The sequence below is a fragment of the Suricata suricatta genome, chromosome 2 (genome assembly GCF_006229205.1).
Source record: "Suricata suricatta isolate VVHF042 chromosome 2, meerkat_22Aug2017_6uvM2_HiC, whole genome shotgun sequence".
Classification (NCBI taxonomy): domain Eukaryota; kingdom Metazoa; phylum Chordata; class Mammalia; order Carnivora; family Herpestidae; genus Suricata; species Suricata suricatta.
In genome coordinates, this window is record NC_043701.1 from 183,582,884 (window position 1) to 183,602,590 (window position 19,707).

General features: G+C 47.6%; 1 long non-coding RNA gene across 1 annotated transcript; it reads right to left on the reverse strand.

The window, feature by feature from the left end:
- Positions 1 to 16,729: 16,729 nt before the first annotated feature.
- Positions 16,730 to 17,993, reverse strand: LOC115274032. The gene is made up of 4 exons (XR_003901052.1): positions 17,910 to 17,993; positions 17,521 to 17,618; positions 17,109 to 17,282; positions 16,730 to 17,025 (listed from the first exon to the last, which is right to left on the reverse strand). It is a non-coding gene; the product is annotated as an uncharacterized LOC115274032 (long non-coding RNA).
- Between the last annotated feature and the right edge of the window lie 1,714 nt (positions 17,994 to 19,707).

Here is a 19,707-nt window from a genome sequence, read left to right on the forward strand (position 1 = left end):
GCAGGAGCGGAGCCAGCTGGCCGGCCACCCCGCAGATGATCCACAAGCAGCAGACTCAGGCCACCCCAGATGTCCTGCTCCACGGAGGTCGCCCTGCAGTCCTCAGGACCAGGGGGGTCCCACAGTTGACCATTGCTGTCCTCTCTTCAAATTCTGCTTGGAGGAGCCCACTGCCCCCCCCCTCTGAGGCTCTTACTAGTATTTTAAGGAGCCATTACGATCTCTAATTTAGACATAGCTCTCATCAAAGTGAATGCCTCAAGTTTTCAAACGATTCCAACGATTTGCTTTCCCCGTAAAAATCATGCCCTTGTTACTAAAATTAAGTCCTGACGATGTATGTAAAAAATTTATTTCCGAATTGTGTCTGCTTTTATGAGCAAAAATAATCAGGAAAAGCCACTGGCTACAAAAACTGCAAACAAAATGAACCTTTACAACGCTAATGACTTAAGGGTGGTTGAACAGACATATAAGGTATGTTGGGGGACTTCTGCTATTTGTCATTAACACATAGTCTGAAAGCTTGGCTAATATAATGTGACACAAAATTAGTCAAACACAATTCATGCAATATTGTTTAATTTTACTCCTCATTTAACTTGGTTTTAAGCAAAATCATTATGTCACATGATAACGTTCACTTGAACAAGAAATATTTCATAATGGTCGCTGCCTTTAGAAATGAGTTATTAGGGGCTCCATGCTGAACACATTCTTAACTATGAAAACTATAAAGCTAATAGCTTAATCATATTTTGACACCATCTACATACTTTATGCATTATTTACAAGAAAGATATAAAAATGAAGCCACTGAATATCTCACACAATACTTCACAGTCATAGTTAGCTGGCTAAAAATATAACACATTTGTCTTCCGAGGGCTCTATATTTGCATATAGATACTTGCATACCATGTTGCAATGTGCTGTTAATGTAAAATTTAACCTTTGTTCTTTCTCTCTGATGTGCAAGGTATACTCATTAAGTTAAAAATAATGGCAAAAATAAGTCTTCTGGCGATATACATTTCATAAATTATTCCCTAGAGCAGTGAGGAAAGGTAAAATGTGGGTGGGAAAATGTTTAATTGAATTAATTCCTCATTTTCTGTATTTTTATTTTACAACTCAGAGACAGAGCAATTTGACTACTATATGTCAACCCTATGAATTGCAAAGGACCTCCCTTCAATTACTCAAGGTGTCAACCCTCTTCATCCTATATTGAAACCGTTCCGCGGCTCAGGGCTGAGATGCGTGTACAGTATCATTTTGCGCACCTGTTAAGTGGGTGGCCGTTTGTTCAACGGAGGGACCACACAGACAATGTGTCTTAGACCCACCACAAGGTCATCAAACAGACAATGTGTCTTAGACCCACCACAAGGTCATCAAACATTTGGGCAAAACATAACTGCCTTTGAGCTTGAATTAGGTTGGAATATGCAATGTCAATTTCTTATGAAACCCATATATGAACTTTTACAGAAGCGAGACAAATGCTTAGAAATCTGGTAAGAGACTGTTACAGAATTCCAAATCGTCTTTCCTCGCTTGTACATCCCAAGCGTAAGATACACTGTTGGGTTAGACTCGGGATCTGAAGTCGCAACGAGGCCCGGCCCGGCCAGGCACTGCTCTTGGAAGAGAAGGAAAGGGGAGGCAATAAGGCCATCTGAGTCAGCCCACTGGCGAGTCTGATAGTGGATGATGACGTGCAGACAACGCTTGCCTGCGTGGTTCCAGGTCAGGGAGGTGTTGGTGTGCACCGTGATGTGCAGCGGCCGGTGGGAAGGTCCCGCACAGACTCCGAGTCTGCGGTGGGTGGAGGGCACAAGGCCACAGAGCCCCACGCTGACCAGGGAGAGCTGGCAGGACGCATGGGCTACAAGGACTGAGGCCTCAGAAGAAATGCAGGAACGCGGCGTGAAAGCAGCTCCCAGCCAGAGAAGGGGCGGCGCTTGTCATGCCAGGGCCCCAGAAACCCAACAGGATTGCTCCCCTTTGCCCCACAGAACACCAGAGCTGGCAGATCAGAATCCGGACATGCGTGAGCCATCTGAGAACCACCAAGGGAGGGACAGACAGGAGGTCACATGACCTCAGTGGCCAGTAGAGTCTGGACCTCGGGCTCTTAACCCCCAGGTTGATCTCTGTGATGTCTCCTTTCATCATGGACTATGGTGATGGCTCTGGGGTTCCGCTAGATTTCCAGAAGGAGTCCGGGAACCACGGCTTTGCTCGGCTTCTGCTCTCCAGGGCAGCCGTAAGTCTTAGCACTTACTGAGCCAACCCACCCACGACTTCTGTGAGTCTGACCTCCACGGACCGCCTCTTTAGAGGAAGAACTCAGTCTCCGTAGTGAATCTCCTGGGTCCCATCAAAACTGTGTCTGCCACTTCTGGGATGCCGGCAATAACACCACCTCACCACGTCCATCGAGTTCAGCCCACAAAGTGGCCGCCACCACGGCCCGGGGTGCGTGGCGTCCCCCAGCTCCCATGCTGCCCGTGGGGCACTCTCCTCCTCTAACGAACACGCTATTTATAAGGTGGCATGACACATACCTAAGCCGTGGGTACACGTTTATTTAGTATGTTTAGTCCAATCTTCTGGAGACTTTTGCTCTCTCCTTTTGGAACCACTGAAAAGATAAATCGCTGTGATTAGACCTCATTTTCTGTACGAAGGGAAAGAATGACCCCAAAACAGCTAAGTGCTTTTCGAACAAGCAGAGGCACTGGTTCTTTAACTAAGCGCCTGGGCCCCTTTGAAGTGGAGGCAGATACATTCTGCAGAAATGCGGTATTGAACTTCTACTTATTTGCTGTGTTTCCTGGACTCCTATGTGTATGTGATTGTTCTCGTGAAGGTTCTTACCGAGGTAAATAAAACCGTAGCGGCCTGGAAACACGCTATTATTACAGCGCAGAGCTAAGGTGTACAGAACGGGAAATAACTCTCTGAGGAATAAATTACATGTGATGAGGGCTAAAAGAATACAGCTCCTACTTCAGGAAGTCTTCCAGGCGAGAGCAGAGATCTGGCAGTTTTAGCGTGCCTTTCAAGACCATGCACGTACACCAAAAACATTATTCTACACAGAGCGCCCCAGAGGCCACGGCCGTCACGTGGATGCCGGAGCTCTTCCATCGCCTCGGATTCAACACCGATCTTCTTTATTAATTTTAATTTGTCATCAATAACCTGACAGGCACTCTTTCGGCAAGAAATACTGCATTAACTGTTTCACTCACTGTGGCAGCTATTAAAACCAGGACGGTGATTAGCAGGAATGAGGTCAAACTGAATAATGTGAGTCTAAGTCGCTACCAGCGAAATGTATAACACAGGAGGATTTATTATGTTCACTTGCTGAAATGTAATTTAAAAACAGGATATCACCACCTGCTATGCTGGCTCGTAGTGTTACTCAGATCATTTAAACATTTCCTGCTAATATGTTTATTTGCTTCTGGCGTATATTACCATTTACTGTATTTCTAATAACTACAGTTAAAATAAACTTAATTGTTGCTATCTACTTCATGTAAACATAGCAGGTAAATAAATCATCCCATGATTATATCAGACTATGCAAATTAGGGTGATTTAATCATCAATATTGGCAACAGAAAAATTAGTATTTATAACTTCCTTGCAAAGAACGAAATTTAGGTCCCTCGTGGAGGGGTCTGCTTGCTAAATAAGAATGTCACAGGGACGCTGAGAGACTCCACTCGCCTAGAAATCACGTGACGTACTGTCACGCACACCGAGGACACTGCTAAGTGTTTACAGAGGCTGCGCGTTTTCACACAGAAAGTCTACATTGCGCTCTTTTTGGAAATACGAAGCCCCGGCACGTTGTCGGGCATCGCGGCTGGTCTGGAAATCTCAGTCCACAGCCTTTGGCTGTGCCTTCGAAGGAAATCAGATCGATGCAGAGCTCTCTCTCCTGGTTTAAAACTTTTTTTTTATTGGGGGGTCATTTGAATCCTGGGCTAAATATAGAGAATGTATATTTTAAACATGCGGCAGATCTTACGCATGAAGGTTATTTTTAGGACTGAGTCCCCGTGAGACAGAGAAGATATCAATAACGCTGCTTCGAGCGCCGCAGGTCAGGCAGTCCGGACTGGCATTTAATCCTTATACCAAATATCATTTAAGCCACTTCATGTAGGATTTCTGAGACTCGGGCTGCTGGGTAGTTGGGGCGAGGCCATGGATGGCAGCCCGGAGCCAAACCATCGGAACCAGCCGCCTCCTGCAGGCAAAGTGGTTCGGTGGCCCCGCCTGAGGCCGGGGTCCTGGCTCCGGAGATGCACCGTGAGAGGCCAAACCTTTAACGTAACACGTTCTCCCCACAACCGTCACGCATGCGCATTTCTACAAAAAAAAAATGAAATTTCAGCTCAGCCCTTGCAGAGCGGGGTGGTAAAAAAAATCACAGCATGGCACAAAATTTCAAAAACTCATCAAAGACTCTTTTAAGAAATATCAAGGACTATTCTGAGACAATGTCGTAAGAATTCTTTCCTGGGCATCCTGTGCAGCCGGTGGACCGCGAGAAACCAGACGCTGAGGGCGGCATTCATTGCAGGGACCTGCTTTAACATGGCAGACGGTAATAAGCGCCACTATACTTCTTTTTTTTTTTTTAATCTGGAAAAAAAAAAAGCCAATAAATATCGTCCTCTCTCAACAATTGCCATCTTAGACGCTGGTGCTCTGGGTGAATGCAAAGTGAACCTGCGGAGAAAAAGCCCCACCGAAGGATGCGTGCCTTTGCCTCCCGCGCCCCCTGAGCTGCCTCTCGCCCAAATCAGGCCGTGTTACAGGGCGTAATTCCAGCCACGGTGTCTCCGGCCCCAGAGCTGTCACGTTAGACAATCGGAGAAGTTTTAGAAGAAAACCTATGAATGCTAAGCATCGCAGCCCTGTTTGCAAGGCCCCTGCACCCAGCTCAGCCAAGGGAAATGAGCACGCGGGCAGCTCAGGGCCTCGGGAAAGGCACTCGGTTCCCGCGCGCCCCGCCCGCGCCCGGAGGCAGGGCGGCGAGATGATCCGGCTTCATCTAAGGCGGCAACCGCGGGGCTTTCCACAGCGGCTCAATTTGAATCGACGATGGGAGCGATGTTTGTAATTCGACATCAAGCAGCCCGGGCGTCTGGCGTTTATTTGTGCTGTTGTTTTGTTAGGTAATCCAGGGGCCCCTCTCCTCCGACATGTCAAGTCTACAATCAAACGGAGAGGGCTGGCAAATTCACTTTTACAGTCAGGAGAGCTGAATGCTATTACCCGTGTATTTGTCACCGACCTGCGATCCCAGCCTCTCATCTGCCAGCCGGATGGATGCTACAAAGTGAAGCGGCGGGGACATGCGTTTCCCGGTAACTACCTGCTGCCAGCTATTATTTTAAGGATCCTGTGATTTTCTTTTATTTTGAGTAGAAAAAAACAAGGCAGCTGCGGTAATAAAAAGGCGTATCAACTAGTCACTTCCTGGCAGATTTGTCACTGGTGCGGATACAGTGGAGCCTTTTCTTGTTGTTGCTGCTAGAAAATGTATACACTCGAATATAATATTGTAAACCTGGAGTATGTGCTTCCAATAAAACCCTTTTTAGGGCCTTGCATACTGGTAAACAAAATAAAAATTGTGCATCTTATAAAGAATGCCGATACATATATATACATGCCAGATGCCACCCACAAATCATGTGTCGACAGGAGATATTTTACGTTATATGATTTTGAGGTGCAAGTTATTATTTTTTTATTCCTAAATCACATTAACAGAGCTACACAGCCATACATTATCACCGCTCTCCAGTGATGCTCCTAAATATTTCCTAATGATGGATTGTAGTTTAGGGCCTCCCAGGACCCAAGTTTAACTGTATAATTCCAAGTTGTGAAATAAATTGCAAGAACCAAGGGTTTCTGACAATTCTTTTATTTCTGCACGTCACGTAGTCATAGAGACCCTCTCCCCTGTTTGGTGCAGAAGAAATTCCCAAAATCCATCAGTCACTAATAAAACTTAGTTGTTCCATATGTATGCGCTTTAAAATTAATTAGGACGGAGCTTTCAGGAGGTGGTTGGTCCTCAGGTGACATCCGGAAAATCGCCACTAGGTGTTTTTCAAACCGCTAATCACAGGCACGGTTGACGCTTTTGCCTCTCGTGTCCTGGAAGCCGTGCATGGCTTCAGCATTGGGCTCAGACCCACAACAAGGTCAAGACGCTGCTGCCGCACACACCAGCCCGCCGGCCCCCAGGTGTGACCGCGGGACCCGCATCCTGAACAAAGAACCCGGCGCCTCGCGCCCTCCCATCCAGGACAGGAGCCGGACAATTCTGAACAATAAAACCCGGCCCAAACAAAGAGTGATTAATGACTCGGGGGTCTACCATGCCGTGTCGACCAGAGAGGCTTAGAGCGGGTCTTTGAAGGAGAAATGAAAAGAGTTTCGGGCTTTAAATATTTACTATTTCATTCACCAATGGAGCATGTAAACGCAGAAACAAATATTCAAACATCATTTTCCCCAGACTCCATTTTCCGCACTGTCCTCGCATATGGAATGCTTATTTACGGCAATCATGGCGATGCGAGCCCCGGAGGAAAAGAGTTAGGAGGCAGGCATGATTATGCAGAGGGGGACGCTGGTTCTCCTCCTGAGTTTCGTTTGTCACGAGGGTCTCTGGAAGGTTCCACAGAGTGTGTAACCTTTCTAGTGTTTAGGACCAGAGTTGTAGTCAAATTTTGCTGTTTCTATGCAATCCGTCACTCAAACCATTGTCTGCCTCTCCGTGAAAATGAACACTTTTATTATCATTTAAGAAAGGAAACAGGTAGGAAATGTCCCTACAGATCAAGCATCCGGCACTTCAGACATGTTCTAAGATGTATTGCTGGTGCAGCTATTGTGAGGTTGACCTTACAATGGTCCATTGGTCACCTTCCTCTTTGTTGTGTGTGGCCAGGTGGCTGACAGCAGCCACACTTGGGGACCAAGGGTGACAAAATCCTCCCTGGCATCTCCCACACCAGGATGCTCACAAAGTCCTGGCTGTTTCCATCTGCAACCTGGGGTTTGCAGCCCATAGGGCTCTGCACGACCTGCCTGCACACCCTCTCCAGGGAGCTGCGCTGGCCCTCTGGCCTTTCTCTGTGCAGGGCCCTTGCTGTCTTGCCCTCAGACAGCTGTCCCGTCTCCTTGCCCAGCATGAGCTGGTCGCTCAAATGCCACTTCCTCCACGAAGCCTTCCAGGCAGATTCCAGGTCACAGCCCCCTCGCAGGCTTCACGCTCCCGCGCTGCCTTCCCAGGGCTCGTGCAGTCTGGCCTCACAGCTCACGCCCTCATGAGGAAGCAGGGCCACGTGCGTTTCCCTCAGCAGCCCTAGTACACAGTCTGGCATGTGGCAGGCTCCATGATGATTTCCTGAATGATGAATGAATGAATGAATGAATGAATGAATGAATGAATATGATTTGCTTGGTCTTTATAAACAGGCAAACAGAGAAGTCAGCCCACAAGGTTTACCAGCATTTCATTTTCAATCTGAATCATTTAAACTGTTTTTGTCTAACAGTCTAAATTCTCATAGTACTCAAGGCTATGTGACCTTAGCATCAAGATTTGGAAAAAGCAGTTTACTAAAAATACAAAAAGCAGCATCCAAATACAAGCACGTACATGTGTGCACACACATGTGCGCGCGCACACACACACATACACACACACACACATACAGAGTCTTCTTGATGAGCAAGCATAGGTCTTTGTGACCATTCAGTGAAAATATTTCCACTTTGCTCTTGTAAATTCCAGACTCCACTTTGGCTATGACTTAAGAAATTCTGTTGGATTTAATTTGAGGGTTTTCATGAAGGAGAGAGTCCTGCTTCCATTGTGAAGTATTCCACAGAGGTGTGTGTGTGTGTGTGTGTGTGTGTGTGTGTGTCGGGGGTGGGGGAAGACGGTTGTAGTTGTTGTTACTCTATATATGTATGTTTCAACAGACCTGCTGATGTCTCCCAGCGTTGCCTTTCTGGGAGAAAGGCCAATTTTCTTCATTTTTAAAATATCATAACATTTGTGTTAGCAAAAACTACTATAAATGCCATCAGCTACAGAATTCCAGTTTAATTTCTATTTTGACTTTATCAAAATTTGAGAAAAATATCTTTGGGGAATACAATTATCTGTGCTTAGCTTCAGCCCACAAATAAACACCATCCAACTGTTCCTGCACAGGGAGTGATTCAGAAAGTCCCTCCTAAGTGTAGATGCCGCGGCCAAGGCAAAAGCTGGAACCAGACCCCACAGTGTGATCTAAACAGCATAATTCTGACCCCCAAGGACCACACCATGCGGTCTAGCATATTGAATTTGTAGAAATCATGTTAGAAGGGTACTCAATATTTATAAAATACAAAAACTGATTTCTCACATTGATTCTTACCTGAATGTGGATCAACTTCTTGTCTGGTTCCTTCTAATAGCTTAATTAAACAAATAAGAGCATTTATGAAAATGTAAGACCCTGACATAAGAAATCACAGCATTTCAATATTTTAGTATCTGAGACTGCCTGATGCTTCAGTAATGGCTAAACCTAGTTAAACTCCTGTTGATGACGCTGATTATTCTAGGATCTGATTTTCTCCTCCGACTTCATGTAAAATCATAATCCTTCTTAACCACCATCCACTGTTGTATTCATAACCTTATTTCTTGGGTTTTAATGACCCTCTGGGGTTCCCCAAACTGTACTGGAGTGTTTTAACAAGTCATTCCAAAAATATGTTTGGTAAACTAAGGAAACTTGGGATATATTTTAGATTATTCACCTGAAATACCAATACTCAGCCACACTACTGAGACCACGGGCCGACCCGATAGTACATTTCCCGTCATGAACGGTGATCGTCAGCCCCACCTTCCCCAGCAAATGTGGTGCCCAGGACGAGACACGCGCATCCTAGTGTATCAGTGAATGCTCTGAAGGTTTTTCCTGATAATATGAAAAAGAAACTACAAATGTCTAACTCAAAATTGTCATTAAAGTAGGTCACACAGGCCCTATCCCCCCACCTACCCCCCCCCATGCATACACAGGCAGGGGACAGGCTGGCCGTGCTGCGGGTGGCAGGGGACAGGCTGGCCGTGCTGCGGTGTCGGCGGCGGGGTTCAGCAGGAATTCCCCTCTCTGGCCACGAAGGGCTCAGCACATCCTAAACCAGAGTCACACCTTTTCATCTCCTTCTTCGTGTCACTGCCATCTCTAGATGTGACAAATTCCCTTCATTCTTTTTCCTCCTTGAACTTAATGTGGTTAAGTCTCTTCTCCCACCCGGTGACATTTCTCAAATTCAGTCAAAACCCTTTTAAGGTCCTCGTTTTATCTGTCTCTTCTCAGGGTTCTGCCCTGTGACCGAGCGCCTCGCCTCCTTCCAAACTGCAGGGCTCCTGGACGCCTTCATTGTCGGTGTTGTCCCGGGAGCCGTTTGCCTTCTGGCCCTTCTTGGATCCTTTGGCACAAAACGTATGTTCTAAAAGTCGTGTGTGTGGGAGGCTGGGAGGCAGCCACTGTAAAATGTTCGCGTGTTTCCGCCCTGCCCCCAACAACACACACTACTGCTCAGAGTTCAGGGGCGCAGGACGGTTCAGAGACCCGCTGGGGGTCACTCGGCGGCTGGTGGCGCTGCCGGGGCCGTGCAGGGTGCTGGGGCCTTGGTCCGGCGTCCCTCCGTTGTGCAGCTGCTCAGGACAGGTTCCCGGTGCAGGCATCACCTGGCGTCTGCAGGGGGAGCACCTTCTCAGACGACGTGATCCCACATAAGGTGCCATCTTACAATACAAAAGGAGCCACAATTATTCCTGGAATTTGACGAGCGACATACTGAAATATCTGACGGCGGGAACTTAGGATTGGAGGCACGGCCTCCGCTGTGACCTGCTGGACGCCAGCACTGTCACCTGCCTTGCCACGGAACTCAGCAACGGCGCCAGTAAGAGCTTCCGCCGCCGGGCGCTTACCGAGTCCTGGAAGGGGTGCAAATTACTGGCAGATTGTCTCGATTTCTCATGAAATCCTCGCGATCAATATAAATGGATATTATCCTTTCTCGTTTTACACATAAAGAAACTGAGAGCCAAAGCGCTTAAGGAACATGCTCCGGGACCTGAGCTGGCAAGCGGAGGAGCCGGATTCAAACCCGGTTCTGCTCCTCCGGGAGCACTACGCCGCCCGTGGCCCTGACTCAACGTGAACGTCCCTGCTACGATCCTGTCGCAGGAACCGGTTCTGTGAGGACACCGTTCTCTCCTTCGGCCGGAGACGCGGAGGGAGCCCCCGCCCGGCCAGCCTGGCTGCCGGGAGCACGGAGCCTGGGGGCCCCCTCGGGGACCCAGCATCTGCCTTTGGACTTGGCCTCGCAGAATTGTGGACTTGACGTTTTACCTCTTCGGCGGTCCGAGTCTTTATTATTCTTTACACATCAGCTTCAGGAAAAGAAAACCTTCTTGCTGAATGGATGGAGAGTACAGAGGACGGACAGTCTTTGAAAGGGAAAAGCGTGGATCAGTTGCCGCGGAGAGAGTCTGGTAGTGAATTAAAGCACATTCCCCAGGCCTTCCAAGGTATCTATTATAATTTACAGAAATTATGGGAGCTAAAAGGCCTGTTGTTTTCAGAATCCAGAGCTCAGCCTGTGGCCTTGGACCAGACGATGCTGGAAAGCAGCCTCTCTGGGAGGTCACGTCAAACGCCAGCCCGTCACTTACGGAGGGGCACACGCGTGGACACTGATTAGCTGCCTATCAGCTCCGTAATAAAGGCGGCATAACCCCTAGTTTATCATTCATTTATCTGAAGTCATTTTGAATAATATCACAAGATTGTAATGTAATCATTATGCTGTTCAGCAGTCGTGGGCCGGCGAGGTCAGAGCCCTGGCAGGGTTCACACCACTTAATTTACTCACTTCTTACACGTTTACAGAATTGGAGTCAGCGGCCTAGTAGCAAAGTTGGACCCGTGAGCAGATGCTTACATAAATTGATAATAAGATGTTCAACGGGAGCACTGGAAGACTTAATAACAGTAATAATAATCTTTTCTGAGAGTCGGGCTTGTACTTGAGTGTGAAACAAGTCATTCAGTGCTCAATGACTAGTGCGGATCTCCTTGGACTCTGCCGACCTGCAGGGTTTATGGACAACCACTTTGCTGCTATGAAACGCTCTATTAGGAAAACCGTGTCTTCGGGCCACGGGGAGGGTGGCGGCAAGGAGGGTCGATTCCTCCGGAGAAGGACTTGCTGGGAAGGCTCCGCAGGCACAGCCACAGCAGGGGAAGAGGGAGGCCGGGGAAGCCAGAGGCTCACGGAGAGGCTGGAAAAATCCACATCAGAGGGACTGAGGGGTGAGAGGGGGAGGAAAGGATGGGGCCCCAGGCAGAGAGCCCTTCTCAAGCCCTGGTGAGGAGGGCCACGGGGATGGGCCCGGAGAATGGGGTTCCACAGAGCAGTGATGGGGTCGTTTATCCGCGCTGTCTGCCCAGTCACACGCCACCCATTTCCACAGGCGGCAGCTACATGCCAGGTTCGCTTGTTAGGTCAGTTTGTGGTTCCCGCAGAGCCGTGGCCCGCCGGCCATCCTCCGTGGGAATTGTCCTGGGTGGGGGCCCCGGGGATGGGTGCCGGCTGCTGTCGGGGCCTGTCAGCATGTGAAAGAGAGGAGAAGTCGTGATGTGAAATTAAGAAAACAGGGTTTTTGAATGGATTCTCGGGGAGATCGCCCGCAAATGTCCCAGCCTTCTTGGACTCAGGGGACATCCCCAGAGCCCAGAGGACCGACACAGGACCCTTCTGCAGCGGGTCCTAGCCCAAGGCCAGAAGACCACAGTAAGAAGGAAAAAAAGCCAGTTTAATAATAAGCACAGCAAAGCCACATAACAGTAACAAAAAATCTGCCGCCATGAGTTTCCAAAGAATATCTCCATGTAAGTGGAGCACAATGTGGAAGAAAGTAATGAATGTTCTAGCAAAGTTAGAATCAAGATATCAAGTTATTTTCCAGAACGTGCTTGTTTCCATAGCAAGCATCCCTAATTTCTATTCAGACTCTAGTTTCATTGATCCTACAAGAGGCACCACACACCTTGGTGGCATCTACAAAGGATAAGTGTCCAACAGTGACCACCCGGGGGGATCTATTTGGTCTGCTCCACCCCAGAGATCTTTTTAGTCAAGGTCCGGGGAGTAGGGGTGGCTGGAAAGGGCTGGAAGACCCAGTTGAGCTGCAGCAGTCACAACAGAGAATGACTCAGCAAAGGGGGACAGGTCATAGCAAGAGCCTGCCAGGTCTGGGAGGAGAGGCAGGTGACACAGGGGACAGAGGCAGGAACGAAGGTGCCAGACCAGGTCACTTCTTACAGCTGACCTTGGACAAGGGACCTGATGCGGCAGAATCTTTCAGATTTGTATGAAGAGATAATACTGGCATATACTGCGTGGGATTCCCGTGACAGATGACGCGCGTCACATTCTTACCAAAAAGCTTGGCACCATTAAGGCCTCACAAATCCTTTCTTACAAACACATTGTTGCTATTGGCAATGCAGTTACTTTGAGGTCTAAAGAGCAAAGCACCTTCTGGTCAAGTTTCCTCCACACTGGGGTTCTTAGCTTGGCATTTTTCCTGATTTTCAGATATACATGTGTAAAATGTGCATCTTCCTAGGGGGATAATCCCTAAATTGTACCAGACTCACAACAGGGTCTGCTCAACAAAACAGGGAAAGGATGAGCCTCCAAGCACCCGTGTCCCAGCACAGGACATGGGAGGTGGGTTTCCTCAAACACGAGCCAATCCTCTGATTCCATCCCGCCTCGATGCAACCTAAGCCTGAGAATTTCCTAGGAAGTCAGCCTTGTTGGCCGAGAAATGTTTCAGGATACACGGAGGGAACGGAGAGCTGGGCGGGAGCGACGTGCTATTTGCAGAGGCCCAAGGAGGCAGGTTCTCCAGACAGGCTAGAATTGTGTGTCAGCTGTCCTGAAGCAAAAGCAGACTTGGGATGGGTTTTTCCCCAAGGCAAACACATTCCAGGGGACTCACCACGAAAGGGAAATCCACCAAAGGCACTTCACCAGAAGGGGAGGATGAATCGAAGAGGGGTTTTCACGAGAGCCAGGAAGGTGCAGAGATACTGAGCAGAGGACCGGCCCTGACTGGCAGAAACACGGAGAAGTCCACGGGGGGGGGGGGGGGGGATTTAGTATTCTCTGGGGACTCGGGAGCACTGCACTCCTGCTCCGGAAGAAACAAGGACTTTCAAAATGACTATATTCCCAAGGTGAGTGCTCCCGGGGTAACTACACAGGCTCCTGAATGGAAGCAGCCAACCAAGCTGGAGGGAATCAAAGTCACAGTAAACATGATCAGATCCTTTCTTCTCCATCAATCCAGAGAAACACTGCAGCGTGCAAACAACACTGTCACCCACCAGCCCTGACCTTCCACCCCCTCCACCTTGCCTACACTGCTAGAATCTGCTAGAACCATCCAGCTCCTGTTTGCACTGCTCACTGTTCAAATGCAGCAAATGTGTTCTGCCCGAATAGCCGAGCTCCTCACACTATTTCCATCCCTCTACGAGCAAAAAAAAACCACACATTATGATCATTTGTCTTTTCTTCTCTTTTCAAGATCATGAAATGACTCCATTCCATCCAAAAGCTCAACAGGATGGGAGGGAAGCCTGGCTCTTAATCTCACTGGGAGGATTAAAAGATGAAGACTAGGTAAGAAGTGTGTAAAAATAATGTTCGTAGTGGCAGACTTGTCTGATCAGACGTCAAAACACACTCTAAAGCTATAGTCATTGAAATGTAGTGATATTACCCAGGAGAGACAATGGACATGGTTCAGAAGTATGACACGTGCTGTGCACTTACTTCTATAATGTTGCAAAGTGGCATTTCACATCAGTGGGAAAAATGCAGTCTTCAATAAATGCTATTGGGAAATTGGCTATTTGCTTAAATAAAAAAACACATAGGTACATTCTTCATACAATCATCAAATTTAATTCCTAATTTTAACTATTTAAATATTTAAACTAGACAGATACTATTACATTAAGGGGTCAGGAAAAACTTTTATAAATGTAGAAACCAAGAAAACAAAGGTTGGCAGACTTAATAGACAAAGAGATTAGGAGCCAGCTTATGTAAAGAAGACCTACAAATCAATAAGAAAAAGACAAACAATTCAATAGACAAATGTGCAAAATACTGAAAAGGGCTATGCACAAATGAGAATAAATCAAAAAGCCAACTAAATATGGGGGAAATTGCTCATTTGCATTAATATTGCCAGAAATAAATATCAAAATCAAAATGAGAAATGACACCCTCCAGATTGGCAAAAATATAAGTCTGACAATATCAAATATTTACAAAAATTTGGAAAGCAGGATATCATGTGCCCCCCTGGTCCAAGTAGAGTTATTGCAGCCACTTAGAAAAACAAAGGCATTGGTACCTAAAAGAGCCAAAAGCACACATGTCCTATAACCCACAAATTTCATATGCAAGCATTTGTCTGGGGAAACTTTTCAAGACATGAGCAAAAGTATATCACAAAATAATGTCTATATCATTATTTGCAATAGTTACAACTGGAAAAACTCCAAATAGTCACCAATACAGGAGCCTTAGAAATAAACTACGCACATGGGGCACCCGGGAGGCTCAGTCAGTTTAGCGTCTGACTCTTGATTTCGGCTCAGGTCATGATCTCAGTTCGTAGGACCACGTCAGACTCCATGTTGGCAGTGCAGAGCCTACTTGGGATTCTCTCTCTCTCCCCCCACCTACCCTCCCCCACAGACTCTCTCTCAAAATAAATAAAAACTAAAAAAGTTTAAAAATAAACTATGTATATTTACTTATCAGCATGGATACATCTTTTAAAATTGCTGAGCTTAGAGGCGCCTGGGTGGCTCAGTCGGTTAAGCCTCCGGCTTCGGCTCAGGTCAGATCTCGCGTTCGTGGGTTCGAGCCCCGCGTCGGGCTCTGTGCTGACAGCCAGCTCAGAGCCTGGAGCCTGCTTCCGGTTCTGTGTCTCCTTCTCTCTCTGCCCCTCCCCCTCTCATGCTCTGTCTCTCTCTGTATCAAAAATAAATAAAACACTTAAAAAAATGCTGAGCTTAAATAACAAGTTAATAAAACTATGATTGTATTTGTGAACTTGTGAAGGCACACAAGATAATGCCAGATACTCTGTACAGTGCCTACATCTCCAAGTAAAATGGTTTTTTATGATCTCCTAAGATTGTCCAAAATTGACTGTCGTGATTTATACATGTAAAGGGAGGCAAACAGGCCTGGATACAGGTGACAAAGAGATCAACACCATCTTTACATTTTTTATTTTATGTAAAATTGCTAAAACTTGAAGCAAACATATTAAAATGCATATTTTATGCATACACTTAATGCATCTCAGTCGGGACCCTTAATCCAACTCTGTCCCAGTTGGTTTAGAAGAAGAGCGAGTCCTCGGCTACCCTACCTAAGACCAGAGCCGGCAGGCCCTGCACACACGGCATCCAACCGTCTGGCTCCATCCTCCAGCCATTCTCCCAGTCCTGCCACCTCTGTCAGTCTACATCCTTGTCTGGCTGGTCTCGTGGAAGCAAAACGGCTGCGAAGGACCCAGGCTTCCATCTTCCCAAGACACTATCCATGGCCCAGAATTTCTAGCAAGTATTTCAGGAGTCACTGGGAAGACTGCGTAGGTCACCTGCTGGCCCCTGACCCACAGCTGCGGGCCCAGGAGGAGTGTACGGGCTGAGTGGACAAGGTGTCCTCCTCCCCGCCGGAGACCAGGGTTAGATTTGCCCTTCCCGCACCTCGGGGACCCCAGTAGATATGGGGGGCTTCTGAGAAGGGGACGTAGGACAGACACCAGGAGGTCCCCACAAGACAACAGCCACCTGGTGCTTCCACTCCAATTTCAGATAAAGGTTGACAACTTTACAAATTGGAATAGGCACCAAAGGGACAACAGATTGACACTGCTTTCCCAGGACTGTGACTCCAAGGTACTGGCTCACCAAAGGATGGGCTTGAAGACCAGTAGAGGGAAGCCCCGCCCTGAGGCAGAGTCCCGGTCACATCACGGCGGAGGCCAGCTTCCGGCTCCAGTCCTGCGGCCCCAGGGACCTCCTCCCTCACCTTTAGAGGAAAAGGCTGCATTGAGGTCTTCAAAAGGATCATTTTGGCCTTTTAAACACAGGTGAGACAATCGTGAGCACGGCTCTGCTCCCAGAGACAGCACCTTACACACAAGGTAATTCAGCTCCCGGTGCTGACTCATCAAGAAGGAAAAGCGGTAACTCTTTACCATCTAATTTAAATTACTTTATAATGATTGAAAACTTTCTAGTTTGTGAAATGAGTGCGGAAAGTAAAAACTGAGTAAAGTGTTGTCAATATCTAAATCTCATTTTAAACAGAGCACATCTTTAAAAACAAAACAACTTTTCCTCCATCTTTAAAACGAATCCGCGGCTTGAAAACTCTTCTCCAGGACTTATTCCTTTGGCAATCTCGTATCATACTCCATGTTCTGTGCTCCTCCTGATAACCTGGCCACGAATAAGACATGAATTAATTTTTTAATTAAAGAGGCCAAAAACAAATTCGCTGGCGAGATGGAGGCGGAGGCGATACGCAGACCTTCCATCACAGCCAGGCAAGGGAGCGGCGTGGGAAATGAAAGAAGGAAACGTGGGGAAGGACAAACATAAAAAGTTCTCAGTCCCCGAGCACGGGGACAGCAGGTGACGCTTCACTGCATGGTGCAGAGTCTTGCATGAGGCACCCCGAGGTGGAGATCTCCTTCTGGCGCACTTGGCAGCCAAGAGCGGCGCCATGGACTTTGCTGGCTGCGGGGAAGTTCATCTGCCGCGTGGCTGTAGTTTACGCCTTTAAAGAAAGATCATTATTTTAAATCACCACTTTCTTCGCCTCTAAAAGAAAGGCTCTAGAAAAATTCGAATGTTTCTTACTGATGCAGGGCTCATCTATTCTGGGACTACCTAGTACACAGTCTTGAGATTGCCTCTGAGCTTCGTCTCCATCCCCCGTGTCAGCCTGTCAGCCGTCACTTCTGTTGTCATGGTGTCACCTTCTCAGAGTCCTCTCGGATTCCTTCCAGCCTGATGCTTCTAGCAGACCACGAGCTGGGAAACCGAGATCATTATGAATTGAATGTGAAAGCAGGGTCGATGACAATGTCCGCAGCTCCCCTGCTGGTCTCTGGCACAGTTATTTCAACGTTTTGCAAGTGGCGATCCTTCTTTCTGAGAGGCAGGACATGCAGCCCTCCCCCTTGCTGGCTGGGCGACCTTGAACACGGCTCACTTAATCTCTCAGGCCTTGGTTTCTCATCGGGAAAATGGGGGAAGTGATGGTACCCACCTCACAACGAGCATCCCAGCACACGCGATGCTTGCTCGAGCCCTGGGTGCACGGTATGCATCACAGTAAAATGAGCTGCTGGTACCAGGACATCAGGGCTGGGAGGCAGACGGAGGGTGGGGGAGGGGAGGTGCAGATAGGAAACAAATTTAAACTACTTAAGAACTGGGCTTCCCTGGCTCTTTGGAGTGTCTCCTGCCTTCCTTCCATGTGGTTTGCTGACTATCTACCAGGCACCGGCTCCTAAACTAGGCACCAGAGCTCAGCCCCTGCCTCCTGGAGCATAAGGTCTAGGAAGCTGGACAGATGGGGCCCAGCAGTTACAAGTGTGGTGAGCACAGCAAAAGGGAGGTACCCGTGCACTGGGCAGAGTACGTGTGGGACCTCACCTCACCCATTCATGTTTTCTGGAACCTGAGGTGTGAATTGGTGTTGGTTAGGCTGGGCTGGCAGGAGGTGATGCGAGGTTCAGGGTGGGGGCGGGGGTGCAGGCAGAGGTCCGGTGCACGGGAGCGCTGGAGCGAGAGGGAGCACCGCCCGAGCTGTGCAGGAGGAGGGGCCAGTGTGACGGCGATGGCGTAGAGGCAGTGTCAGCCAGCGCCGCGCGGGGCACCATGGGCCGTGTGGGGGGTGAGCCCATCATTCCTGAGATCTTGGGAAACCATGAAAAATTAAAATATATACACTTGATACTTGATATTTTGCCCAGTTTTATTCATTTACCTAAGACTTTGGGAAAACCAGAGATGTTTGCTTTACCAAGTTCAAGGCAAGGAAGTTTTTTCAAGGAAATAATACAGAATCAAAAGCTGCTGAGTAATATATTTCCTTGGACATCTATAAATCTGATGGGTATCATTTTCCCAAATTCATTTTTCTACCTTAAAAGATAACAATTCAGAAGCCCAGCCAGACTGCATTCATGGTTCAGAGAACTCTTTAAGCCCATTTATATGGGGGGAGATCTTGAAATCTTTCCAAAAATGTGTGTGTATAAATCACAGCTGCAGAAGAGGTGCCTCTCCTTGTAGCACACTCTTGTGTAAGAGACCCTGTCAACTTCCCTCGACTCTGGATGCCTCCTCCCAGGGCTGGGAGGAGCGCTCTCCTTTGGTCAACTTTCTTCCTTGCTCCTATTTTTCTTTTAGATATCCTGTCATTTGATTTTAATCGCACCCATGCACTTGTCTGCCCACTCAAAGCAGCTGAATAAGAAAAGAGCTGTCTGGTGCTATGTCCTGAAATCTACATTCTTCTGGGGGAAAAAAAAAAAAGCTGTCATGTCTGCTTACAGATTAGGTCCCAGCTAGAATATTCACATAGCTCGTGGTCTCTCCAAAACCTCGCAATCTCTGAAAAGCACCAGTTCCGCCTCCCCCCACCCCCAGGATGAGTGTTTTTCTTTTGCAGAGTAAGAAAGGATAAGGCCCGAGCTTGCAATACTCTTCATGAAGAAAAAAAAAGATGGGAAATTGATCCCAGGGTTTACGCAGCCCTGCTCCGCACCTGCCTCCCGCCAGCGTCCCGGGGAAGCCGCTGGGGTGGGCTCTGCTCGTGCCGACTCTCCTCAACTCAAAGTAAAACTAAATAAATTGATTTAAAGCTGTCCTACTTTCCGAGATCTACAGACTGTCTACAGAACATTAAGGGAAATTGGCGATCAGCCAGAAGTTTTTCCAAACCACCTCTTAAATACTTTCTGGCCAGAACAATGTATAAAGCCCACACTGTCATCTCAGAGGAGAAAAGACGGACGCTCTCCTGTTGCTCCGAGCCTCTGTTTGGCCCCAAAGCCCCCAGGTACTGTTAAGTTTTATTGTGATCCAATACCCATCTGCCACACTGGAGCCTTGGGTGCTTTGAATGCCAAATTTATACAGGCTGATATTTGCATGCAAATATGTAGCTAGAAATGAATACTATAATTAGCATCCATAGAATTTGCAGGTCTCTGTTCTTTGAGCCTCCTGCACAATCTGAGTAGACACGCAAGTTGTAGGTTGAAGTGTGTTTTTTTTTTTTCCTCATTTGATCAAACACCGTTGTAGTCCTGCTCTGAGGACAATTACAGCCAGATTTGGTCCTAAATGTGAAGACATAGACATTCGGAGATTTCATGTTTATTTAGGGAAATTTCATTCAGCCTGAGAGTCTGGAAGGTCAGACTTATAAATAAGTAGTAACAAA